The 27,843-nt window shown below is 41.4% G+C and overlaps 1 protein-coding gene and 1 long non-coding RNA gene across 3 annotated transcripts in view; one reads left to right on the top strand and one right to left on the bottom strand.

Moving 5' to 3' along the window:
* Nucleotides 1–27,843, top strand: part of MAML3 (mastermind like transcriptional coactivator 3) — a 450,814-nt gene that overhangs the window by 75,215 nt on the left and 347,756 nt on the right. The gene's annotated exons all lie outside the window — the stretch shown is intronic.
* The window catches only part of LOC131383126 (uncharacterized), a 48,488-nt gene continuing 37,275 nt past the window's right edge, over nucleotides 16,631–27,843 (bottom strand). Inside the window, exon 3 of the long non-coding RNA XR_009212908.1 lies at nucleotides 16,631–22,745. This is a non-coding gene — a long non-coding RNA (uncharacterized LOC131383126). The remainder of the gene's footprint in view (nucleotides 22,746–27,843) is intronic.

Below are 27,843 nucleotides of genomic sequence, written 5' to 3'. Positions count from 1 at the left end.
GAGGGTCAGATCAGCTATTCCCGCCTTAGAGCAACTTTGGACACATCACTGAAGCTTTTAATGTTTTATGTATATGTACAGAGAGATGCTTTTAAATTGGAAAACAAACATTTGACGAGGGCCTGTAAGAGCCATTTCTTAGATTAGAAAAGACTTGTGCTGAATCCAAGAAAAGAAAACATCACGGTGAAATGGAAAGTTTAGATGAGTTTTAGTTAGAGCCAAAATTTTCTTCACTAAAGTAAATTTAGACCAGTAGTAGTTGAAGGGGAAAGCATAAATTTTCCACTGGCAAAAATGATAGAGGCCAAGAAGAAATCTGTAGGACAAATGGCCACAGATATAAAATAATTAAAAAACGACAGTTTTCAGTGCAACTGGAGCTACGGTCTCTGAGAAAATGTGACTAATGAAGGCAGCAGCTACACCCAATAGGTAGGATTTTGGGTGTCTTATTCTTTATTTTGAAACTGTATTTATTATACATGAACATTGAAAGGTACCCGTGGGTTAAGCATGCTCTTGTGTGAGAGACAAGAAAAGCAATTGGAAGTATTTTCAGAATCCTTTTCATGCCCGTGTGTTTGCCCGTTTTGGCCAAGCAGCTCTGGAAACAGCTGCTCTGACCCTTCTAAGAGGTTTGCATAAGGGCGCAGAGAGTGGATGTTCCTAGCGAGTGGGAGGAACCAGTGCAGGTATCTCTCGTTTGTTTTCCTTTTCCTGAGTCAAATGGGGCAAAGTAGAGAACCTTTTAGCTTCTATACATGTGCATAGTGTGATTCAGGTAACCAGGGGCGGGGAATGGAGTAATTCCCTCCTCGGGTTTTATGAGGGTGCCCTGGGGCCTGGGCTCTGTCCCCTGGGAAACGGATCCAAACTGAGGTGTCCTTTGAAGTTACTGGCTGCTCCACTTAGACCAGCTCTATGACTGCAAAGCAAGATGAGTAACTGGTCCCAAATGTTTAACTACCCATTACCTGTTTGTTAAGAGCTTGGGAAGAAATACGTAAGGAAAACACAAAAACAGATGAGACAACAGCCATTTAGACCTTATTTGTTTCTTCGTGCTGTGGCTGGTATGTAAACAAACCCTTGATTTTGTGAACTCTGTTCACATCCTGTTAACAGCTTCACTGTGGTCTGGGGGCAGATACTGCGATGCCAGAAGCATCGGGGCGATATTCAGGGGAGCATTTCCAAATTATCACCAAATGATAGCAACAGCAGCCACGACAAGGACTATAACCCAATGTAAACTGTATAGCTATCCTCCCCTACCGCCCCCCGCCCCATGTTTTTAAGGTTACATTGGACTAGGGTGATGCATTGTAGGGGAAAAAAAGGTAGTATTTTAAATATTAGACCTTTGTATTTTTCCCATCGTTTGATAAAACCTCGAACACAATGTGTTCAAGTCATTTGTTAGTCCTCAAAGGAGGTTAAAGGATTCTCTTTCTTTGGAAAATTAAGTTTTGTTTCTGGGGCCCAAAAATAGTTGCTAGAATTTTTTCCATTTTGTTTGTTTTGTTTATGAGTCTTTTCATTTTGGAGGTCAGGAAATAAATGCTGGCGTTAGGTCATGCTTCATAGTAACGAGGTGAAAAGTGGAATACTAGGAATAAAGTGGTGGGAAAGGAGGTAATGGGGAAATCTGAGACATAAATACTCAGATACAGGAAGTTGAAGAATTTAGGAATAAATAAATCTTCAAATGGCTGATCTAGTAGTGAAAATGTATAAAGAAATACACAGCATTACTGTTGTCTTTGAGGAGCCTGCCTGATATTTAGGGTGGCAGTATGCCAGGTTTCATACCTTCATTCCCTGTGTATACATGCACATTAGATTGTGCACGTGGCAACAAACCATCAAAAATAGTTGAGAAGAGTTTTGTAAACAAATAAAACATTTAAGTGATTGTAACAAGACAAGTAGGCCTGGCTGTAAAGTTGTGTCTGCCACTAAAGGGTAAATCCCTGAGTAGTCATCGGCCCTTTGCTTGTCTAGTAATTTAGATTTTCAGAAAGTGTTTGATAAAGTTTCTCTCAAGTGCATATTATTAGATAATAGTAATCATTCATTCATGCATTCATCCAATAAATACTTACTGACTGCTGAGTGATGGTGACATATTATAGATTTCAGATTTCTAGAAATAACCAGAACTGGGGAGATGGGGTTGGCCATTCTCTGCTGGCAGGAGGGTGAGTTCCATTATCAGTAGGTTTCTCTCTCTCTCTCTCTCTTTCTCTCTCTCTCTCTCTCTCTGTGTGTGTGTGTGTTTCTAGGGTGTTTCTTTTGCCATTGGGCTTTTCTGTAGCCTACAGGAGTCAGTGTGTTGGGGCGAACTTAAGGCCTGGAGGAGGAGTGGAGTGGGCCAAATGCTTGTAAACTGCCTGGGAGAGAGGTAGCGAATGGCAAGTGGATCTAAAACAAAATAAAAAACCCAGACCCTGATGTTGGCAAAACATCAATTGGCCTAGTTAAAACAGGGGAAACTTAGGGGAACCTTGTGGTTAGACTGAGAGGTAAAACTAAAGAATAACTGGAGTTGCCAGAAAAGTGGATGGTAGCGTGATGTCATAACTTTGACAGGCAGACCTGCATGTTAGGAAAAGCACACGGTTCAGGAAAGGCTCAAGCGTCAGGTCTGAGAAGCCCAAATGGCATTTATGTGCAAACAAGGAACATATCCATCTGTATTCCTTCCTGTTTTTCTGACTACTTAAGATTCCACATTAGATGCTCCTGACCTCCCTAAATCTGGCCCAGGGCAAGAAGGGTGACTGTGCATTGGAATGGCATGCATGGGAGTGCTCATTTATTCAGAAATCATTTGCAGAGCAGCAACCATGCATTAGTTATATGTGTAAAAGTAGTGGGCATTTTCTTCCACCACCTAAGAGGAGTGGGCAATGTGGGGAAAGATAGGGGAAATGTTTTACAGATGCCACAAAGATGAAGCTTCTTTCAGAAGGTGAGCTGTAACGTAGTGGAAAGAGACAGACAAGACCTGAGCTTTATTTGCAGTTCTTTACTTACTAGCCAGGTTCTGAGTCTTAGATTCTTTTCCATAAAATGAAGATAGTAATTTCTATCCTTTTCCCTCCTAGATTTGTTGTAAACATGAAACTATTCATAGAAAGAATACAGAGTAAACTGTTAAGCACTGTATACATGTTTGTATAATCAGACGATTGTTTTCAAAAGTAATAATAGCACACCCTGAGCGGTTAGAGTTGCTGATGAACCTTGCCTGTTTTCAGGGATTGCCTCCTTGGTGGAGCCTCATGAGTCCAGTTCACTTGTAAATAGAACCTTCCCTGGTTCTCTTTGACTTTAGGGCTATTGGTACGAGCTCAGCCCTGGTGCGACCCAGGAGTTTCACACTGGTCTCCAACTTCAGGATTTCTGACAAGCTCCTAATACAGTTTCTTTAAAAAAAAAAAAAAAAAAATCCTAGAGTGGTTGAGTTGCCATCTGGGGAAAGCCTGGTGGGGGTGCGTTGGTGCCTTGGGATGAGCAGGACTTTGTGCCCGCGCCATTTGAACTTTTACTTCCTGACAGCAATAGAGATGGACTTGCCTGTGAGGTCGGGAGCTGTATGCTGGGGACTGCGAAGGCCATGCCTTGGTATGGGCTCGTGGCCCTAGTAACGACACTGCTGTGGGCAGAGCTCCATGTTAGGCCCAACAGGCAACCAGGCAGGGAGGAAGGACGCTGGGAGGCAAATACAGGCAAACAGCATCTTCAGATGCGGAGGTGGTCCTAGCCAGTACTGCAGGCCCACCTTCCTCTCAGAGGCAGTCGCTGCTTTGGCCAGTGTGTCTGTATGACTTGTTTTAAATTAGACGAGGCCTGAAAAATGAAAGGAAAACAAGAGAAGAATTTCACTATGAGAACATATGGAGATGACCAGATTCGTCCCACTTGAGCCCCTGGGCAGAATAAACTTGCACTGCTAGTGGTGAACAGCAGTGTGCAATAAAACATTCTTCCCTCGAACCCTTTGACTGTGAAAGAGGCACAAGGGGAGAACGCAGCAGGAATTCTTTCTTTTCAGCTGCTTCCTACTCTGTTGCTTACATTCACTCCGCAGATCTTATTGGTCTGCTACTGTGTGTGAGAGGGAGAAAAGACTGAGTGTGTGTTTTATGGAGGAGACTGATTAGCTTTGGCCCTGTTTTTGTGTCATTGGTGGTGCTATGGATCCTATTTTATGTTTACTGCCCCTTGACATTTCTTAAAAGGAGTCTTCAAAGCAGAAGGTCCTATTCTGAAGATAGGTTTCTGGGCAGTAAAGTTGACAGGGTTTAACATCAGGAAAGTAAACCTAATAGAAAAAGAAAGAAGCATAAACAACTCCAGCTACATTCCACAGTGGCCTTTGATGAGAAGAGGCCTTGTTTATGGAGATCTACGGGCAGCCTAGACGGTTCACATCCTCTGGTGGTGTGCAGTGTGAGGTCTGTTTCCTACCCTCACCATTAGATGACCCCAGCATTTGTAGCAGCGGCTACATATTAAAGCCATTAGATAAAATCATGCCAATAAGACTTCAATGTTTACTCACAGAATTTCTCAAATTGGGTCACTGTTGACTTATTCCTCCCTCATCTATTTCTCCCTTAGCTCAGCCAATCCCAGTGCTCTCTCTTCTTCAGCCAACCAATGCCTGCATATTTAGTGAATTTTGCATTTATGTTATTGAACTTGAAACCAACTTGCTTAATATAACCAAGGCAGTACCTAAAAAGCTTTATTTCAGTAAACACGATATTGGTAAATAAGGAGACTGTTGTCTTAACGGTCCTTGGATATACTATTTTTCTCCTCAGTGATAAGACAGTGAGTTAATGAGGATTTTGCTTGTGGGACTTTGGGTGTAGGTTGTAGATGTGTGTTTACATTTTGTGTTCATGTACAAATGTGTATGTATATTTGTTTTTTTTAAATGTGCTTAATCTCCTGACAAAGACATGTTATTTTCTTTTTTATACTCATACCTCTTATAAACAGAATTCCAGGGGGAAAAATCTAGGCAGAGGAAACCTAAAATATTTTTAGCAGATAAAAAGTGATGTTGCTATAACCACAGATATTCAAACAGAAAGTAAAGTAGACATGAGAGAATGCAATGTGGTCTATGCATTGTAACATTTCCCTTTATAGTAAGGCATGGGGGTTAGGGGGAAGAACCCACCTAACAGCTCATATATTTTGTGTTTAATGATGTGTAAATATTTGGCTATATTTAATAATTAAAACTATGAATTCCATTTTTCTATATAGAAGGCTGCTCAATTCAGAATTTCTTTTTATATACAAACAAGCAAAAAGATTGAGTGGGATTTTACCTTATGTGGAATAGCACAACAGTATAAAGCCAGGTGTTGGTTTTAGTGGAATCAGTGTTTCAAGCGAAAATAGCCATCATTGCTGCCTTTTTTCATCAGTTTCTATACTAACCAGGCAGGCCTCTGCATTGGGAAAACATAAGTGGGAGTGGAAACCAAACAATGGGAAGTTTTCATATATTTTCTTATCTCCATGTTGAGTGCTTACCAACTGCAATTTTAGAGGGTAGGTTTTTTAGAGGTGCTCTGCAAACTGCCTATGGTGAAAGACCAGTTTCTTCTCCTTGTATTTCCAATCCATTTCTCACTGTTACATTTAGAAAATACAATAAAAATGTACTACTAGAAAAATGATCATGTGCTCGGATGTTCCTTTAATTACAAATTGCTGTAGGCCTCTCATCATGCACTTTTAAATTTCTGTGCTTATCCTGTGGGCGTGGAACATTACCGTTTAAGGATGAGAACCAAGTCCAGACACCATGCTTTGAGTAACACCGTCTTTGGGCACATTCAGACCCATGAGTAGAGCTCCTGTCTGTGACGGTTAAATGAGTGAAAAAGCCTAAAGAAGAGACATTTCAGCTGCTTGCCTTTTCTGCAGGCGTTTCTGTGCTAGCTCCTTCAAGCTCCCTCTTTAGTCTTTGCCTCCCATTCTTTCTATTGTATACCTTTGGGTTAATTACACATCTTAACTTCCCGTTTCCTGCAGATTAATCTTCACTTCAAAAATGTAAGTGATTACATGCACTTCTTTTTCCCAAAATTAACTACCATACACTCCGGTATTCATTGTTCAAGGGAGTATCATATTTTTTATTAATACATTTGAAATAAATCCAAACACCTGTCTTGCATTTTGTAAACATTTTCTCAACTCCATGTTGAGTGCTTACCAGCTGCAATTTTAGAGCGTAAGTTTGTATCTTAGAGTAAATTACACCTTCTATGAGTAAATACATTTTACAGGTCAGTCTGAGACATTTACATAACAATTAAGAAAATATATTGCCGACTTCCTCTCTTTGGCTTTGAATGCCTACAAATGGCACTAAATAAGAAGAAGGTCATGGTATTAGTAATGCAGAATTCAGTCTTTGGTCTGGGGTCATTTGGGAAATATTAACTACTTTCTTATATATGGCTAGGCCTTGACTAAATGCTTTTTAGTATTCTTAGGATTTTTTGGGGGATGGGAGTTGTTTACTCTTTAGTTTCCCAATGCAAGAAGGAAAAATATAAATACGTAGAACTATGGCCAGGTGCGGTGGCTCACGCCTGTAATCCCAGCACTTTGGGAGGCTGAGGTGGGCAGATCACTTGAGGTCAGGAGTTTGAGACCATCCTGGCCAACATGGTGAAACTCCATCTCTACTAAAAATACAAAAATTATCAGAGTGTGGTGGCGGGTGCCTGTAATCCCAGCTACTCTCAAGGCTGAGGCAGGAGAATCTCTTGAACCTAGGAGACGGAGGTTGCAGTGAGCCGAGATTGCGCCACTGCACTCCAAGCCTGGGTAACTGAGCAAGACTCCATCTAAAAAAATTTTTTAAATTAATTAATTAATTAATAGAACTATAATTTGCTTCATATGTTTCCTCCTTTCAGAAGGATGTTCATTCACAAATCAGATTTTCCCTAATTTCTTCCTTTTTTAAAAAGGCAGTTGACTATCGTGGCTGAAGAGGTTACCTTCCTTTCTGGAAACTCAGAGGTCTCCTTACCGATGGTGGGCACTGTATAAAAGAAGGCACTGAGCTCTTGATTCCTGGTTTTGCCTTCCTTCTTATCAACTCCAGCATGGGATTCAGAAGGTGGACTTCCCGTATCTGGATCAGCAGAGACCTGCGAGATTTTTTGTATACCATTGTAGACATAATTATAATTTAACACCCACCCCGACTTTCTCTCTCTGTCTCCTGCCTCGTTTTCCTCCTGTGACAATGGTCTCTAGGGCCTGGTGGTTGGAAATCACCCCTCTGTTTCCTTTCCTTTCCAGCCCTCATGGTGGATCCTGGGAGTTTGTGCTGAGTTGGGAGGGTGGGTCCCTCTTCTTGGAGCCTAGCACAGAGAAGTTCCTTTCATCCTGGCAATAGAAGCTGGAGACAAAGCTTAATTTCCTTGACTCTCTAGCTTTCTTTTCATTTTTATGCCTTCCTTGTCAATTCTTGCTCTAGTCCCTCTTTTCCAGGAATCTTTAGCTTTCCATCATTTTACTGTTGTTCTGAAGGCACAGATTGCTCATCAAGCCTTCAGGGAGTTACTGGGTCTTCTGCCCAGGCTCCCTCCTCCAGCCCCACCCTCTGCCATCCTGTGGCGAGTGAGATCCCTGAAAGCAGAGAAGCTTGGAGTGGCCTTCTCTGATTACCACAACATCTCTGGTGTCACATTAACAGCCCTGAGCTCTTGTAGCTTTCCTCAAAGCTCTGCGTGGGAGGCATAAAGTGTAATACAAATAGTAATGATTAAAAGAGTCCTATTTTTCTCTAGTATTCTCCCATTTCTAAAGTAAAGCAAGGGTCGTACGGCTCCTGTTTAGTAGCTTGATAAAGTTGGAAATTATTAGTATGGGAGAGGGTGATTTTTTTTCTTAAAACCAAAACGTCTGATACCTTTTCCTTGGTGCTAGAGCTATGGTGCCTTCTTGTCCTTTGCCTATACTTTTTATTCCTGTTGTTTTCAGACCCTGTTACAAGGACAGGGAGTGAAGAAGGGAGGGACTTAACTTCTAGGAAAGACTGTTGCGACTGATTCATTTCCAGAAGTGTTTGGGAACAGAAAAGCCTATCTTTATTTATTTATTTATTTATTTATTTGAGACGGAGTCTCGCTCTGTTGCCAGGCTGGAGTGCAGTGGCACGATCTCGGCTCACTGCAACCTCTGCCTCCTGGGTTCAAGTGATTCTCCTGCCTCAGCCTCCCGAGTAGCTGGGACTACAGGCGCGTGCCACCACGCCTGGCTAATTTTTGTATTTTTAGTGGAGACGGGGTTTCACCATGTTGGCTGGGATGGTCTTGAACTCCTGACCTCATGGTCCGCCCACCTCGGCCTTCCAAAGTGCTGGGATTACAGGCATGAGCCACCATACCCGGCCCCTCTCTTTATTTTTAACCCTGCTTTGCTCAGAAAAGGATAGTGGCTACCTTGGTAAATAATACTAGCCTACTTCTATGTTCTCCGTGCAAAGATTTGATATATATTCTGCCTCTTAAACCCCACCGCAACTGTAAGATAGTTACTATCTATCATCAGCCCCACTTTGAGGATAAGTGAACTGAGGCTTGGAGTGGTTTAGTGGTCATAGAGCTTTATGATAGTTGGAATTTGAATTCTAATCTGTTTGGCTCCAAAATTCAATGTTGCATTGAGAAGGGGGCAACATAATGGAAGAAAGCATTGGCCTTCCCAGTGGAGTGATGCTTCAGGGCTGCCTTTGATGCGGGGCTGCAAGATTTTGTTGGGTGAGGAGGGAACAACCCTCTGCTTCGTTTTGTGGCAGTACTGATGGGGAAGTTTTGTATGAATCAGAAACATTGATTTTTGTAAGTTACGTTGTTAAGATTCCTGCTTAGACATGGAGAGATGAAGAATGATTCTCCATGGCATTTCAAGCTAAAGAACTTGAAAATGTTTATTAGAGATAGGATTCCTGCCGGGTGCGGTGGCTCATGCTTGTAATCCCAGCACTTTGGGAGGCTGAGGGGAGTGGATCACCTGAGGTCAGGAGTTCAAGACCAGCCTGGCCAATATGGCGAAACCCCAAAAATACAAAAATTAGCCAGGCGTGGTGGCAGGCGCCTATAATCCCAGCTACTTGGGAGGCTGAGGCAGAGTGAATTGCTTGAACCCTGGAGGCGGAGGTTGCAGTGAGCCGAGATTGCGCCACTGCACTCCAGCCTTGGCAACAGAGTGAGACTCCGTTTCAAAACAACAACAACAACAACAACAACAACAACAAAGAAAAAACAACAACAAAAAAACCAAAAACGAGATAAGATTCCTTCCCTGTGTCTGCCCGCGAGCTGTCTGGAACCATGCACCAGTCAGGAGATGGCGACTTGTGGCAGCCCATCTTGGGGAAGAACAAACTGAATGGATGGTTAGAAGGGACAGAAAAGATGCAGACAGGTTTCAGGGAAAGATGGTGTCCACACAAAGGCCCATAGGTTAAGGAGGCCAGATACTAGCTCAGAATCAGCAGCTAAGAAAAGGCACTTTCTGGAAGCCTCAACAAATCAGGCAAACCAGATGGCAGCAAGAGAAGTAGGCATAGGTGAAGCAGGACTTCAGGGGCCTGGAGCCTAAGACTTTGAAGAGATAGGGGAAAACTGCAGAGTCAGTACAGGATGGAGGAGAGTTTTTTCATTTCAACCACAGAAGTCTCATTTGTCTCATTTTTGTGCTCACACCTTAGCCTGAGATCTCCACCAGCCAGGAAGTTTGCCTGAGCTTTATTGATCTTAATTGTTTTACAAAAACAATGCATTTTCACTTTGAAGGTACAAAATTAAAATGGTAACTTAAAAATATATTGCAGAAAATATCTAAGGCAGCATCCTTAGTCACCATAATATCTTATTTGATCTTCACAGACCTTGGTTGGGGCATAGAGAGGGAATATTCCTAGAAAGAATAAATAATAACTTTTATATTATTTATATATGTATAATATATATATATAAAATGGGCCAGGTGTGGTGGCTCATGCCTTTAATACCAGGGCTTTGGGAGGCTGAGGCAGGAGGATCACTTGAGGCCAGGTGTTTAAGACCAGCCTGGGCAACATAGGGAGGCTGGGTGTGGTGGCTCATGCCTGTAATCCCAGCACTTTGGGAGGCCAAGGCGGGTGGATCCCTTGAGGCCAGGAGTTCGAGACTAGCCTGGCCAAGATGGCAAAACCTCATCTCTACTAAAAATATAAAAAATTAGCTGGGTATTGTGGTGCATGCCTGTAGTCCCAGCTACTCTCAAGGCTGAGGTGGGAGAATCGCTTGAATCCGGGAGGCAGAGGTTGCAGTGAGCCAAGATCATGCCACTGCACTCCAGCATGGGCAACAGAGAGAGACCCCATCCCCCCCCACCCCCACCCCCACCCCCAAAAAAAGACTAGCCTGGGCAACATAGGGAGACGTCATCTCTACAAAAAAAATTTGAAATTGGCCAGTCATGGTGATGTGTGCCCATGGTCCCAGCTACTTAGGAGGCTGAAGTGGGAGGATTGCTTGAGCCCAAGAGTTCCAGGCTGCAGTGAGTTATGATAGCACCACGGTACTCCAGCCTGGGTGACAGAGTGACATCCTATCTCTAAAAATAAAATAAAATAATATGTATCTATGTTTAACTTTCACATTGTGCTTTAAAATATATAAAGTGCACATACATATATGTTCTTCATAACGCTCTATGAGGAAAATTGGTTAGTAAACTCATTAATTGCTAAACATCTAGATTTTGATGTTAAGAGCACAAGAGACTTGCATTGTTAACTTGTTTTTTTCTACACATCTATATTTTACTTTTTTCTTAATTATTTAATGCAGTTAATTTTGGAAAATCTCAGGCAGGTGAAAAGTACCTTGACACTGGAAGGAGACATAACCTGGAACCAATTCCTGTCTCTGCCACTTGCTAGCAATGTGACCTTGGTCAAATAGCTTAAACTTCCCAAACTTCAGCCTTCTTATGGATAAATTGGCACTAATACCTGCCTCACAGAAATGTTATAAGCATTAAATGAGATGATAGATCTAAAGCACTTAACAGTGCTGAGTCTATCATAAGCGTTCAGTAAAGTAAACTACAGGTTGAGTATCTCTAATCCAAAATGCTTGGGACCAGAAGTGTTTTAAATTTTGGATATTTCTGGATTTGGGAATATTTGCATATATATAATGAGGTATCTTGGGGCTGGGACCCAATTCTAAACACGAAATTCATTTATTCTTCATATGCACCTTATACACATAGCCTGGTAATTTTATACAATATTCTTAATAACTTTGTGCGTGAAGCAAAGTTTGTGTACATTAAACTATCAGAAAGCAAAGGAGTCACTATCTCTGTCATCCATATGGGCCATCTGTGGTGGTTTGGCATCACCGTCATTCCTGACTGTGAATTTATATGGCCCCTATAAGCAATCATTTTCTTACACTTACACACCTAAGTACTTAACACTAAAATATGACATACTATGAATACAGTGAAAACTAATATGCTCAGGGTAACTAAGCAGCACAGTAGCATCACCAGAAGAGCTGGGATGCGGAATAGACTGCATGTTGTGTGCCTGTATTTTGACTGCGACCTGTCATAAGGTCAGGTGCGGAATTTTGCACTTGGGGCATCATGTTGGCACTCACAAAGTTTCAGATTTTGGAGCATTTCAGATTTTAGATTTTTAAATTAGAAATGTTCAACCTGTATGACTGTTGCTGTTAGCTGACCCTTCCAAGGTCATTTGTGGTGGCAGCTGAGGATTCTGCCTTACATGTTTTCAAAGGACCAGGGGGTTGCTGGTAGGAACAAGGAAGAAAGAAGCTGGGGAATAGCTGGGGATGAATAATGACCCTCTCCCTCATAGTGCACATGTCCTCCTTCTTTCTTTCTCTTTCTTTCTTTCTTTCTTTCTTTCTTTCTTTCTTTCTTTCTTTCTTTCTTTCTTTCTTTCTTTTGTCTCTCTCTCTCTTCCTTCCTTCCTTCTTTCCTTCCTTTCCTTTCTTCCTCTCTCTCTTTCTTTCTTTCCTTCTTTCTTTCTTTCTTTTCTTTCTTTTTCGAAGTCACACTCTCTTACCAGGCTGGAGTGCAGTGGCACAATCTTGGCTCATAGCAACCTCTGTCTCCTGCGTTTAAGCTATTCTCCTGCCTCAGCCTCCCGAGTAGATGGGACTACAGGTGCGCACCACCATGCCCGGTTAATTTTTGTATTTTTAGTAGAGACAGGGTGTCACCATGTTGGCAGGATGGTTTTGATCTCTTGACCTCGTGATCTGCCTGCCTCGGCCTCCCAAAGTGCTGGGATTACAGGTGTGAGCCACCACACCCGGCCACATGTCCTGTTTCTGATTACTTTGCTCCCTGCTCCAAACCAGGCCTCCTGTTTGATTTTGGTGACCCCAGTTTCTCATTAATATCCTCCTCAGAACTCTCCAATCAAGGCACTAAAGTGAGTTGCAAAAAGCAACATATGGATTATTTTGAAGACTATTTTTTCTAGCTTTAGAAGCTGTGAATGTTGCTTGACTCACATACACCCCCGTCCCCAAAACGGCAGGCAGGGGATCCCCATATCTCGTGTCTTTTGTATACTGTGGGTGCCTGGCACAATACCTCACAGCCAGGAAGTAGGTGCTCCCTGCAGGGTGGGAGAAAGATCAAAACACCAGGGAACTCATCTGTAGTACCAGAGTCTCTCTGATGGAACTATAAGAAATTTTGTTGAAAAAGTGAAGGGTTGGGCGAGTTGGTTCACACCTGTAATCCCAGCACTTTGGGAGGCCTACGTGGGTGGATCACTTGAGGTCAGGAGTTTGAGACCAGCCTGGCTGACGTGGTGAAACCCTGTTTCTACTAAAACTACAAAAATTAGCCGGGCATGGTGGCAGGCGCCTATAATCCCAGCTACTTGAGAGGTTGAGGCACGAGAATTGCTTGAACCCAGGAGGTGGAGGTTGCAGTGAGCCGAGATCTTGCCACTGTGCTCCAGCCTGGGTGACAGACAGAGACTGTATCTCAAAAGAAAAGAAAACGTGGATGTAAATTGGTACGGAAAGCCAGATGGTTGCAGATCTGTTGATTTCCAGTTCTCCCATAGATTCAGTAGTGCTTATGACCAGCCATCCTCCTCCCTCCCTAGACAAACACGCTTTCTGTTGGTCAGGTTGAGGGGCGACTTAAATTTAGAGAAATTTCACCCAGGAAATGCTCATATTGGGATGAACACATGACCCCCTGTTTCTTTTTACATCTTCTGTGTTAACCCAGAAGAAGTGACAAAGAAGTGGCAACTTCATACAGCATATGCTCTTCTACCTCCCTTTATATTTTTCCACTTGTGAGGTATAGCTGTCCCTTGGTGTCCATGGGGGATGGCTACAGGACCCCCCGACAGACACCCAAATAAAGTCCCTGATATACAATGGTGTTGTATTTGTATATAACTATGGACATCCTCCTGTATACTTTTTTTTTTTTTTTTGAGATGGAGTTTCGCTCTCATTGCCCAGGTTGGAGTGCAATGGCACGATATTGGCTCACCGCAATCTCTGCCTCCCAGGTTCAAGCGATTCTCCTGCCTCAGCCTTCCGAGTAGCTGGGATTACAGGCATGCACCACCATGCCTGGCTAATTTTGAATTTTTAGTAGAGACGAGGTTTCTTTATGTTGGTCAGGGTGGTCTCGAACTCCTGACCTCAGGTGATCTGCCCACCTCGGCCTCCCAAAGTGCTGGGATTACAGGTGTGAGCCACTGCGCCTGGCCTGTATACTTTAAGTTATCCCTTGATTTATTATAATACCTAACACAATGTAAGTGCTATGTGAATGGTTGTTACACTGTATTATTGAGAGAATAATGACAAGAAAAAAGTCTGTACATGTTCAGTACAGTCATAATTTTTTTCCTTCAAATATTTGGAAAATATTTGGAATATCTGTTGGTTGAATCCACAGATGCAGAACCCATGAATACGGAGGGCTGACTGCACTTATGTCTAGAGAAGGAAGGATTATGGCAGCTACTGAGACCTATCAATGGTTTTCTTCACTTTTAATACTGTTGAGGGAGTGGGTGGAATGAAAGCCGGAAGTGTCTGGGTGACAAACCAATGTTGAGGTATTTGTGGTTGCTTTTTGGATCACAACACGCTGTCTGTTCTCCCCCTTCCTCCCCCACGTCCACCACATGGGTTCATATCTCAGACATGAACACATTCTTCAAATATTACATTCTAGGACATTCTTGCACCCCACACCAGCCTGCCCAAGGGACTTTCTGATCATGAATGAGAGCTTTCTTAACTAATGACCATCTGTCCAGCTGGTCACTGAGAACATAAAGCAGATGTGTGCATTCTCTCTCTCTCTCTCTCTCTCTCTAATCCTGGTCCCTGTAAATTATAAGTGTAAAGATTTTCTGTGTATTGGATCTGAAAGAGAATGTCTGCTGATACGTTTCACTGTGGATTTTTTTTTTCTTTTTTAACTGAGGTCTATGTGGCTGTGGGTCTGAGAAACGAAGGGATTTGTTTTTAAGTCCTGGGCTATTATGTATGTGTTTATGTTTATTATCATATGCCACTTTGGATTTCTTGACATTAAAAAAGTAGATGTCTTGAGTTCTCTGTTTTTAACATTTAAAACTAACAGGGTTAATGAGAATGTCCACAATAGCAGGGCTGGGGACAGGGGTGTCACCTCAGTGTAAAAGCTGCAAAATTAAAACGCTGGGCAAGTGTCTGTGCCTGGATGGTTTCATGGAGATGCAGGAATGTGTCTCCTGGAGATCCATTTCCTTCCTAAAGAAGGAAAAGGCTGGTAGAGTCAGCTGGATGGGACAAGTTCTGGGCAGCCGTGCAGCTCTCTCAGATGGTGTTCCTGAGGGGAAGAGAGGGAGAGAAAGAGAGAGAGTATGTGCAGAGTCTGTGCACGCATGGGTCCTCTGCAGCAGCTCTTTCAGACAGCTTGTGAGAAACGCCATTTGTTTTTGTCCTCCCAACAATGACAAGGTGCACAGTATGCATCCGATAGACAAAAGAGGCTTCGAAAGGTGAGACCTAGGTGAGTGATCCTGGAAGCCGGAGTTGAGGGCAGAAAAATGCTGCCTTCCTCCTTAGGTGGCACATTATTATCTGCTGTGGGAAGTTTGGCAGTGCCCATGAAGACCCCAGGGCCGCATTGCAAGGTGGCTGCAAGGCCAGACCTGGCTGTGTAGTTATTAGCACAGAGGAGGCTCCCCCTCTGGAGAGGGAAGGGGGCGTTTCTACTTCCTAATGATGTTTAATGGATGACCATCTTAACCAGAGGGAGAGGGGAAAAGTCATTTGTGTGTGTGTGCAAGTCTCAATCAAGTTCGAATAAAGATAACAAGCTAAAAGCATGAAGAAGTTGCCTTAGGTAGGAGTCCTACCTTCTGGAGTGGCTCATCTGAAGGCATTTGTCCACTGAGTGTTGAGGCTTTAAAACTGTTCATTGTCACATAGGTGCCATTTGTAGTATTTCGAGGAGTTTTTATGATTCTGACTTGGGCTTTGCTGAGCAAAGCCAGTTTCATTTCAGTTCTTGGGTGTCAGTTACAGAGATGCTACAAGGCAGTTTGTTTGCCTTTTTTTTGTGGGTTCTGCTTTCAGTTTTGAAGCTTGTCTCTTTTTGTCCTTCTAGAGTGTGTTCTACTTTATTCTGAATGTCTTCATCAGTGAACTGAAAAAGTAAGCTCACCTTCAAAGAGAAACATTTTAATGATGGCAAAACAGGCTTTCTAAAGATTAAAATGAGATTGTAGGCCTCAAAACCAAAGTACTTGGACCAAAATATGAAGAGATTTTTTTCCCAACCGTTTATTTTAACATGAATGTATGCTACTCATTCAACAAATATTTCTGAAGCACTTGCTAAGTGGGAAATATTGAAGTTGGAATCAGAAATGCAGTGGTGACCAAGACAGTGTCCTTGTCCTCACAAAACTTGGAGTCTGGCTCTTTTTTAGATTTTTTTTTTTTTCTTTGAGATGGAGTCTCGCTCTGTCTCCCAGCCTGGAGTGCAGTGGTGTGATCTTGACTCACTGCGACCTCTGCCTCCCAGGTTCAAGCAAATCTCCTACCTCAGCCTCCTGAGTAGCTGGGATTACAGGTATGCACCACCACACCCAGCTAATTTTTGTATTTTTAGTAGAGACAGTGTTTCACCGTTTTGGTCAGGCTGGTCTAGGACTCCTGACCTCAGGTAATCCGCCAGCCCCGGCCTCCCAAAGTGCTGGGATTACAGGCGTGAGCCACCACGCCCAGCCTAGATTTTTTTTTTTTAAGGACTCCAGTTCGATCTTTCTCCATGGTATGATTTTACTATGTATTCTATTCTGTAGTCCTTCTGGTAGTAAATGCATCCCTGCTCCCTCTTCTTCTTCTTTCTTCTTTCTTCTTCTTCTTCTTCTTCTCCTTCTCCTTCTCCTCCTCCTCCTCCTTCTTCTTCTTCTTCCTCCTCCTCCTCCTCCTTCTCCTCCTTCTTCTTCTTTCGTCTTTCTTCTTTCTTCTTTCTTTTTTTTTTTTTTTTTTTGAGACAGAGTCTTGCTGTGTTGCCCTGGCTGGAGTGCAGTGGCGCAATCTTGACTACTAGAGAAAGAGCCAGCCCCTGCATAGTGGAACCGAGTCAAAAGACTCCACATTTCCCCTTCTGCTATGGGACAGAAATGTTTTGAAGTTGCAATAATCAAGGTGAAATTTTTTTCCCATGTAAAGTCGAAGCTGATAAAATCACATATTGATTATGTGGTTATTCAAGCTACTTAGAAAACCTGATTTTTCTAAAAGCTATCCATCTTGTTGTATTTCCATTGTTCTTTTTCACCTTTTTCAGAATATAAAGAAGCGAGGAATGAGAAGTTCAGAAAGTTTGACCTGTCAAATTGTAAAATTCGCCAGCAACTCTTTCAATGTTTGGTTGCAATAGGGAGGTAGAGAGGAACATAGAAACCAGATAAAGCGATGGTAGTGGGTCCTAATTACATTAATAGCTAACATTAACTCAATGCTTACTATGTACTAGAGAGTGGTCTAAGACTCTAAATAGTAATAATGATACAAAAACAACACATATTTATTGAGTGCCACTATGTGCCTGCCTCTGCTCTTCATCTTTTATAGGTATTTACATATTAAATCCTCACAGCAATATGAGATAGGTGATATTATTTGTTATTGTTTTAAAAATGAGAAAACAGATTTTAGAGAGGTAAAGTAATATATTTTAAGGTCCAGCTTGGAAGTGCCTGGGTTAGGATTTAAATCCACATTCGTTTCATTCTAACACTGGGAGAGTGAGCTCCTGGTAGAGTTCTCTTTCCAGAACAGTGCTTGTTTGCATTCTCTTGCAAATTTAAGAAATGACTCAATCAGTCTGAAAAGTGCCTAGGCAGAGAGAGACCTTTGTTTAAGCACTCACACCCACTACATGTCTTTGAAAATTCCTTTGTGAGTGCCTTCAAGTTAGTGCTCATACTGTACCTTCCCCTTGAGAAAATAATTCATGATATGCTTTCCAAAGCATTTACTATGTACAAAGCCTGTGTGTGCTCAGGTTTATGGGAGAGTAAACTATCTGCAAAGATTATAGAGAATGCAAAGATTGAGAAAACCACTGTGGCAGTTGCAAAACATGGCACTAAAACTAGTTGACACTCTTCGCATTGAGAAGTGAGGTCTATGTCTCCTTGCATCTGTGTGGGCTTGTGACTTCTTGGACCAAGAAAATACGTGGAAGTGATGCTGTGTGACTTCCAAGGTTTCCAAGGCTAAGTCAGAAAAGGCCTTACTGTTCACAAAAAGCAGATTAAGAAAGGTTAAGATTGCCAGGTGTGGTGGCTCACGCCTGTAATTCCAGCACTTTGGGAGGCCAAGGCAGGTGGATCACCTGAGGTCAGGAGTTTGAGACCAGTCTGGGCAACATGGTGAAACCTTGTCTCTACTAAAAGTACAAAATTAGCTGGGTGTGGTGGCATATGCTTATAATCCCAGCTACTTGGGAAGCTGAGGCAGGAGAAACTGCTGGAACCTGGAAGGCGGAGGTTGCAGTGAGCAGAGATTGTGCTGTTGCACTCCAGCCTGGGCAACAGGAGTGAAGCTCCATCTCAAAAAAAAAAAAAAAAACAATTAAGATTGACATTTATGTATTACCTGAAATATACATTTTAAATGTTCGAAGGCTTTAAATGTGGGAAAAAATTCAGCCTTATGCTATATTTATTATCACAAATAGAATTAGTTGCCTAATCTTGGCCATTGAGTATGCTTTTTAAATATCGAGACAATACAGAAAACTCTGCTGTTTTAGGAACTTAATTCTATCAACCATACCCCTCCCCACCTTAATTATGTTTATATCCTAGGACATGACAATTTAATTACATATAGACATTGTTAGCAAGTTTTTTTTGTAAATAATACTTATGCTGTCTCCCTCCCTAACTTTGTGGCTATCCCAAGCACTTCTCTAGAATCTGTGTGACAGATTTGCAAACTCTTGGCCATTTTGATAACTGGGCTCAAGTCATATCCCTGAGCAGTAGAGGAAATTAAATCCTTTCTGAGAGTCTTAGATGTTTTTCTATGTCTCTTCTTTCTTATTCTCTCTGTCTCTGTCTCACACACACACACACACACACACACACACACACACACACCCCTAAAATTTGTTCTGAATGGCCCACTAGGGCTGAATCATTTAGTGACTTCATTGATTACTATCCTGAGTTCTTCTTCCTGCTTCCAGACTAGTGAAAATATTCCAGAAAGCTTTAATATTGGAGAAAAGGCATGCCAAAATGTATTATTCAGGGATTCATAGATGAACATTATTGTTGCGGTTGCTCGTATAAGTGATGCTGGCCCTAACCCATTTACATAAAAGATTGGAAACCTTTGAGATTAAAAATAGCCTGTGTGGTATAAAATCCCTTTCATTCTGTATCTCAAAAATTGGCACTAAAAGATTTGCAGTTCATCTCTCAACACAGATCTGCAGATATTAGGTTCAAACTGATACTAATTGAGATTTAAATTGGATGGGTTCTCCCTGAAAGGAAGCAGCAGTTGGTGGGATGGGTGGATCTGGGGCAGTCCTGGCACTGCCTATCAAGTGTTTGGCTATTCTAGGCCGGGTCCACACAGGCCTCCTGTGCTGTGTATATTCCCTGCCTCTGGTGACCTTGCAGGAAATAGAGTCATTTTTCGGCAATACGATTTTTTTTCCTGCTCCTGTTTTTGTGGATATCCTTGTATTCTGAACTAAGTTTGATCTCCCTGCTCTGAGATTAATTCCTAGGGCACATCTTTCCACATACATGTCAAATTGGGCAAGCTTGTGTGGCCTGAGAAGTCTATACTTCATTAGAGAGCGCTCTGGGTTTTGAGTGTCAGAATGGTGCTTTCTAAAACCTCTGTCAAGAACAGCAAGTAGAGCGATGCCGACGTTATCCAGGGAACCTGTTGCACATATCAGGAGCTGGCCTTTATTCCATGTCTTCTATGCAATAAGGCACTATGTTAGCTACTAGCTACTTAATGATGTATTTACTCCTGACAGCAACTTCAAAGGCATTATCCCCACCCTCATTGTTAGAAAGCCAAGGCTCAGAGTGGTTATCAGTCCTATTTGATAACAAAGCTGTGATTCATACTCAGGTCTGTTTGCTGCTCAAATTCATTCACTTCTCATACACACCAGTTTTGAAAAGCAAAGGTCTAATCTGAGATGTTTCATATGTCTGATTCACTTATTTTCACACATCTTTTTTGGTCTGGTTAGTGGACACATGGATGTGTTTCTGAAAATTGTGTGTAGGTCAGTCACCAGTAACAGTGGGCACACCAGTTGCACATATCAGAGGTCTGTGTAAGCTCTTACAAATGAGAAAAACTTTGAGTAAATCCTTTTGTAAAGTTAGGATGTCATTTATTCATGGAGCAGATATTTATTGAGCAGCCTCTTCATGCCAGGAGCGGTGCTATGGTATGTTTCCTTATGGACCTTCCTGTTTGATGGAGGTGCTGGGAATCGTGATGGTGAGGTGGGCTGGGCAGAGGAAAACCCTTTTTATGATGAGGATAATCTCACACGGTCTATTGAGGATAATCTCAATTGGTCTATAGCTTTTGATATTCATGAGTTCAATTACTTTTTAAAGAGGGAATACAACTTGTAACTTTTGATAGCCTAGGGGAGATATAAGGCAGGGCTGTTCCAGAGTGGGTTCAAAAACCTTAATATGGATGAGTCAGGGTCCAAATTCTCACAACAAACTCTGCTAGCTTTGCTAGTCTGACAAGTGGTGAAGGTCAGCAGAGACTGTCTGTATCGAGTTTATTCCAGAAGGTCTTGAAGATGGGAAAGCCAAGAAGCGTTGATTTTGAAAAGTTACAGCTCTGTAGGTGAAAGGCTGCTCCTGGTTTCCAAAAGCAGAAAGAATGGGCTGTGTTTTATATGAGAAACAGCACCATCAGTAGAGCCAGCTGGTATGTACAATGATTACTTCTTTTCTTTCCGCTTCTACAAAATAAATGCTAGAGAGATCGGCTTCTACCTTGATGGAATTTTTCTCAGGGGGAAAAAAAAGCAAAACCATAAGTCCAAATACAACTGAGTGTTCAATGTTAATTTAATGTATACTTTCACATCTCTCACTATATGTAACTTCACACAGTGGCTTTTGGATTTTACTCTGTAGAAAAGCAAGTTTATACTTCTGCTTTGCTACTAGGTCTTGGCATTTGATGGTAGAGACAACTTCATGGATAAGAGTTTTACCCCACAAGTGACTTTACATGTCCGTGAAAAGGCAGAGATGACCTCAATCCAGACTGACTGGTGGTGATTAGAAAAATGTCATCTCTGTTTTTGATTTAAAGAGTGATTTAGTGATTTGGGTGAAAGAATCTTCATTTTCAGGGGATGGAAAGTTTGGAATCTTTGGAGACTTCCAGCAATTTGAAAAGGGCCTTGAGAAGACCTTCTAGTAATTAGAAGAGAGCTTTAAGAAACGAAACTTATAAGTCTCCCTTCAGTTTTAGGGCATAGCTGTTGTTCTGTTGTTTTTGGTAAGGCGAGGAGGGATGAAGGTCAGAAGAGAGAAGTGGTGATTTGCTGATGGGTGGACAGAGAAGGAAGGCGTGTTCTTCCTGAGGGACAGACTGAGCTGATGAATACACTCTACTGTTAAATATTGGCTTCCAAAGAGGACCAGGCCACAGCAGAGTCAAAAGGGACTCAACTTTTGTTCTTATTGATCTGCTGGGAACCAGAAGCCCAAGCTGGATGGTTACGTTTTACCTTTCCTCGAGGAATCAGCCCAGAAAACTAGTTCTTGAAGTGTGGAAAAGCAGAAAGCCACCCTCTAACCCAACTATGTAAACAACAGAAACATTTACAAATCAGTAAAGCACTTTTATATGCCACCAATTGAGAAAGCTTTGGATACTTGTGTTCCCTTTACATTTCATCTTATCAAAACACAAAAGGCTTCGGATGTCCCGCTTCCATTTCCCCCGGCATGAGTGTTATATCAGAATGCTAAGATACCTCGCTTATGAAATAATTGGATTTAACTCTCAATTCCGTCATTGCTATAGGTACTTTATAGAATACATTTTTTTTCCTGAAATACCTCCGCAATGACCATCGATTCTTCAAAGAACCAAATCAAAGGGGATTGTTTGAAATTTAGAAAGCAGAGGCCCATTTATGTGATTAAATATGGATTAGAACCAAATTATTAAAATACAAAGTTTGCGTCTGATTTTCCCCAGTAAGAAGTGGGGACGATGTAAGAAATTGGGATGATGTAAGAAATGGGAGTTTTCCCAGCAGTTCTAAGGAGGAGTAGGGGTCTAAGAAGATACAGGGTCTGTCTTGATGCTTGATGAGCACATTCTTAAATAACCTCTTTCAGCATGCCTAGTGTGACTTATTTCATATCCACCTATAGCATCTGTTTGTATATTCAGTGTTCTAGAGAGCACCACACAGCATATCATAGGGCTACCGTATGTTTAGCAAAATCTTGGACTAAAAGAAAGACAACTTGAAATCTTTCCTTTTACTTTTTTTTTTAAAGCAAGCAAGCAAACAAATAAACAAAGTAAGAAGTAAAGAAGACATTTATAGTGTTCCAGATGGTCAGTTACTGTCAGTTACAGTATTTCAGTCTTCTGCTGGAAGATTCTAACTTCATGATGTCTGCAAATAAGGAGATGATGTGTGTTTTAAACAAGCTTAAATAATAACTGTAAAGACCCCAAAGCAAGCTATAAAAGGGAATATAGGCCCCTGTGGGAAGTAGATTGGGAAACCCATTAAGGCTACCCAAAATGTGGACCAGGTAGGAAGCGGAGATAGTGCTGAGAGGGCCCCACAGTGAGTGTGTGGGAGGAGGACAGGGGACCTCTCTTACCAGAGACACTGGCAGGCTTTGGCTTTCCAGACAGAATGGCATGACTTGAGTCACTTGTCTTCCTGATTATTTCCTAGGAAGGATCTATCTATGCATCTTTAAATACTGACCACTTATTACAGTCCTGTCCTCCTCTTGAGATTCATTTTCTCTCTCTGTGGCTTTCATTCCCTCTCTGTCTGTGTCTCTGTCTTCTAAGTTTTGAGTTCAGGCCTGGCTGCCTCTTTCCTGCCTGGTCAAGAGATATTAATAAAAATAAGTAAAATTGTTTGGCTTTGAAATCCAGCGAACTTGAGTTCTGGCCATGCTTCGTAATAGCCCTATGATCTTAAGCAGGTTACTCAAAAGCAAATTGCCTCTGTTTTCTCATCTAGAATGGGGCTAATAATACTTGCATCATGTTGTGAGGAGCTAAGTAAATAATGTATATAAAATGTTTAGCACAGTGCCTGGCACATAGCAAATGTTTAATGAGTGGTAATACTTTCTATTAAAAATATTAAGATAAATATTGCAGTTACTCACTTGTAAACCACAGAAACATGTTTATGGACCAGGATTCCATATCCAGCAACCTCTTCTTCTGATGAGTAAACTCAAGGAAGTACTGTGCAGTTCAGGAAATAAGTGGAAAAGACTTCTACATAACCCAAATAGATACTCAAAATCTATGTCCTAGGACTATGCGCTTTCCTCATAGCTGTGCTTTTCCCATTCCTAAGCAGTTCTTTACTCATTTCATCCTACCTATTTGTATTGTATATGTGATTTTAACAACTGCAACAACTGATTTCTAAGCTTATAGCAGGTTAGATACAGCAAATTAGAAGAGAGAAGGACTGACAAAGGCAGCTACATGGTGGGCAGAAATAAGTAATAATAGCAAGTAGAAGGAAAACCTATTGAAAGCAGACAGAACACTCTCAGAGCACAGCAATTTAGAGTCATTTTTAGTAGATGACACTAGTTCTTAAACCTTAGCCTTCATCACAATCATCTCGTGGGCTTGCTTAAACATAGATAGCTTGGCCCTGCCCCAAGAATATCTGATTTAATAGGTCTGGGAGGGGTCTGAGTACAGTATTTGCAGTTCTGTCAAGGTGATGCCAGTGCTGCTGGTCCTGGAACCATGATGGTGTGGGAGACAGTTCACCACCGCCTGTTAAATTCTCTGATTTTCATGGTCCAGAGATCAAGAAAAAAGTTTAATTTTGTCCATGTTCTCTGCTTAAGAAGGCAAAAGGGTCTGAAGGTATGTTATTCCAAATAATTTTTTAAAAAACCCTTTTCAGTGTGTGAGGAGGGAAACTTTGAACTATCCAGAAGAGAGATTGCTGTCCACAGTGATGCGTCATCTGAGGCTCCTGACTAACCAAGTCTGCTGGGTGTTGTTATAATGGGGGCAGGAGGTATCTGTTCCCACTTGACAATGCTATTTATGGTTTTTTGGAGGTATTTGTGTTGGGTATTGCTGTGCTTTCTCCTCCTTTCTTAGTGACTTTCTAGACAAAAAAGACTTTAGAAACAGATGTTTTTTTCTGCCACACCAACTGTCTGATTCAATGTAGCTCTCATAAATAGTTGAGTTTGTTTCAGAAACAATGTCAAAACACTGGGCTCTGTGGCAGTTGCATATACAGGCACCATATTGTCATTCTCTTCTCAGTTCCTTTTGCCAGTTAGTGGTAATTTCTGCCAACACCGAATGAAGTCTAAGTAACAAGCTTTGGACTAAGGTGACCGCTTCTGAGAGAAGCAACAGCCTTCCTCATGAAGACCATTTCCATTCTGAACATCATATTTTCTTATTTTTCATTAAATAGGTGAAAGCTATATCTAGGCTGGCACAAATTTTTACTGGCCAAGGTTGTATTTTAGTAACTGCATATAAACTTGGTCTTGTTACTTGCCTTGAGTTGACGTACTGGAACTCTTGCATCATGGTGAACTTTGATCATTGTTTTGATTATAGAAATCCTTCAGAATTCTTTCATACCAGACCTTCTAAGAACAGCATTTTGTTTCCTGCCAATCTTAGCTGTGCTAGATTGCTGTCTTCCTCCTGTATCAGAGGCAGTATGTTTTTTGACTAGACAGTGAATGCAGTCTCCCATATCGTAGTTAGGGGATTACTTTCATTAGGCAGATCTCTCTCTATGATAAATCTCCTTGGTGCAGTGAACTGTTTAACTTACTTAGGGACTGTATTTTCTTCTGAGTCCAATTCCAGTAAAAAGCAATGACTGTTCCCAGGGTGTTCACTGAAAAATGAAATATGGCTCTAGGATTTGGTGCTGGTGACTGAGGGAACAGGAAAAATAAAGGGAAGATGAGTAGAGCTTTGACAATCCAATTCTGCTTGTGGGGACCACATAGAAGTCGACATCAAACGTGCGTGCCTTTTTGTCACTCCTGACTGTATAAAACCTGAGCCATCATATTTCTTCGTGGTAACTTGGAATGAAAACAAAGATTTCTGGGGCTCCAGTTGCTGCTTCTCCCTTCCTATTTAACTGAGCAGATGATGCTCTGCTGAATTTCAGCAAGAACCTGGGCCCTGTGACTGAAATCCAATGGCATATGTATGTAGATTTCCACTATTATATGTGGTCATGCTGATTGTTGCATTAATACCGTAATTAGGAATAGGTCAAACATTTTACTTTTATATGAATAACAAAATATTCAATACCTGTATTTAAATGAATTCTAGAATATTTGAGGGCATCAGAATATCATTTATAATAGCAACGTTTTACTTAGGCAATGGTTATTCAAACACTATTTTATAACATTAATAAAGGGTCTGACACTTTGTAGGAGAAATCCGTAAAATAAGCAAGACTGTTAACTTTCCTTTTAATTTAGTGTCTGCCTTTGAAATGGCATTCTATGCATTTGCTGTGACTGGACATGTCCTGTTCAAAGATCTAATGCCCTGTTCAAAGAAATTCTTATAATGTTTTTCAGATCTGTGTTACTGAGCTATATCAGAGGAAGCATATTGGGGGTTAAATTAAGAGAACTTAGCCCATCTTGGTTCACAGGCCTGACTTTGATTTCAGGCTTGTAACTTTTTTTGTTTGTTTGTTTGTTTTTGAGACGGAGTCTTACTCTGTCACCCAGGCTGGAGTGCAACGGCAGGATCTCAGCTCACTGCAACCTCTGCCTCCTGGGTTCAAGTGATTCTCCTGCCTCAGCCTCCCGAGTAGCGGGGATTGCAGGCGCCCGCCACCACACTCAGCTAATTTTTGTATTTTTAGTAAAGAGATGGGGTTTCACCATGTTGGCCAGGCTGGTCTCGAACTCCTGACTTCAGGTGATCCACCTGCCTCAGCCTCCCAAAGTGCTAGGATTACAGGCATGAGCCACCACGCCAAGCCTAGGCTTGTAACTTCTAATGGCTCTATTGTTCCTTTGTTTTGATGTCCTTGCAAACCCCAGCTAAGCTTTTCTAGACCTTTATTAATAGAAATAAAAATTGATATTCTATCATATATATCACATATCAAAAATTGGGGATCTTTTGACTTTCATATATAATAATTATTTTGTTGGAGAAAAACATTTTTGCCAATGCTTTAAGATGCCTTTTGCTGTTCTTTTTGAAAAAGATGCATATTTGATTTTGCCATTATAATGCTGTAGAAACCCTGATAATTTCTGCAAAACTAACAAATCCTTTAATTTTTTCCTATCTCTTATCTTGGTCTTTAGCTCTTGTAGACACACTTAAAATTATATAGGTCAGTTTTCACCCCAGCCTCCTTTCAGTGAGGAATATGCTAATACAAATTTATGAAATTTGACCTATATCAGACTGTCTTCTGGCCTAGATGTGGTAATTCCTTTCTTGAACATTCAGCCATTTCTTTATGTATTTCTTTTATGAGTTTTTAAAATAATGAGTATTTTTAAAATCTCCTTAATAATCAGATAATGAGAATGTCAGAGCATTTCTTTTCACCTTTGACCTAAATCATCCTCAGTCAGCAGCTGTTCCTGAGCACATTCCTTAGGAACTGGGTGTTATCAGATGTTTGAAACTTTTCCATCCATAAGTCTGTGTACAGTAAAGAGAAGTGATTTCCTTCAGGGAAAGGAACACCCTCCCTGCCAGCAGGCATTCCTCTCAGAAGTGTTCATTGAATCCCCACTTTGCCTTGTGACTGTGTTGGTTTTACCTGGTATGCTCCTGTGACTGTGCTAGGGATATTACAATGAGTAAGAAAGAGGTTTTCTTTTCTTCCTCAAGCTTAAAGTTGCCCTAAAGCTTTTGGTAATATAAAGGTACCTGTTTCTTTGCTTCTTTTAGACAGATTTTTTTTTTTTTTTTTTGAGACGGAGTCTCGCTCTGTCGCCCAGGCTGGAGTGCAGTGGCGCGATTTCGGCTCACTGCAAGTTCCGCCTCCCGGGTTCACGCCATTCTCCTGCCTCAGCCTCTCCGAGTAGCTGGGACTACAGGCGCCCGCCACCACGCCCGGCTAATTTTTTGTATTTTCAGTAGAGACGGGGTTTCACCGTGGTCTCGATCTCCTGACCTCGTGATCCGCTCGCCTCGGCCTCCCAAAGTGCTGGGATTACAAGCGTGAGCCACCGCGCCCGGCCCAGATTTTTTTAAAATGAAAGTAAAGCTCCAGTAGAAATAATGAGAGTTGTTCTAGAAAGCACTGCATTCTGATTCTGCTCTGCATTTAAATAATCTAGGCAGAAGTGAAATTACATTGAAAAAAACAGTCTTCACTTGAATCACAGTGTTGTTCAGCGTATGCAGAAGAACAGATGCCATTACCAGCGTTTTATATAGAAGATGCCGTCTTCTCAGGAGAAAACATAGCCCCATACTCTTCATTTGTCTCATACCGATTCTCTTTTTCTTTTTCTTCCTTTATTCTCCATTCTAACTGCATTTGGATTTCTTATTGGGCCAATAACATGAAGGTCCTTGTTTAGACCCAAAGGATTAATTCAGAAGAACAGGAAAAAAATTATAAAACAAAGTAAATGCTCAAATAGGAGACTAATGAAACAAAATGATAGTGGATTAAAATAATGGGAATACCAGAAAGCTAGAACATGGTGAGTTAGACACTATGTTGAAACATGAGAACATGAAATAACTGAGACAGGCGGGATACAAATACTAAGAAAATATAGATTAACAATAATGCCATATATATATACATGTATGATATCTAACAATATAATTTTATTATATATAATATATATGATTGTTCATTTTATATCCAATATCTATCTATTCAGAAGGAATAATGAAAAAAATACATCAAATGTTAGGTTCTCTTTTCTTAGCAAAGAAACTTAAATTA

The sequence above is a fragment of the Hylobates moloch genome, unplaced genomic scaffold (genome assembly GCF_009828535.3).
Source record: "Hylobates moloch isolate HMO894 unplaced genomic scaffold, HMol_V3 SCAFFOLD_3, whole genome shotgun sequence".
Lineage (NCBI taxonomy): Eukaryota > Metazoa > Chordata > Mammalia > Primates > Hylobatidae > Hylobates > Hylobates moloch.
This window is presented reverse-complemented; position numbering and strand designations above follow the sequence as displayed.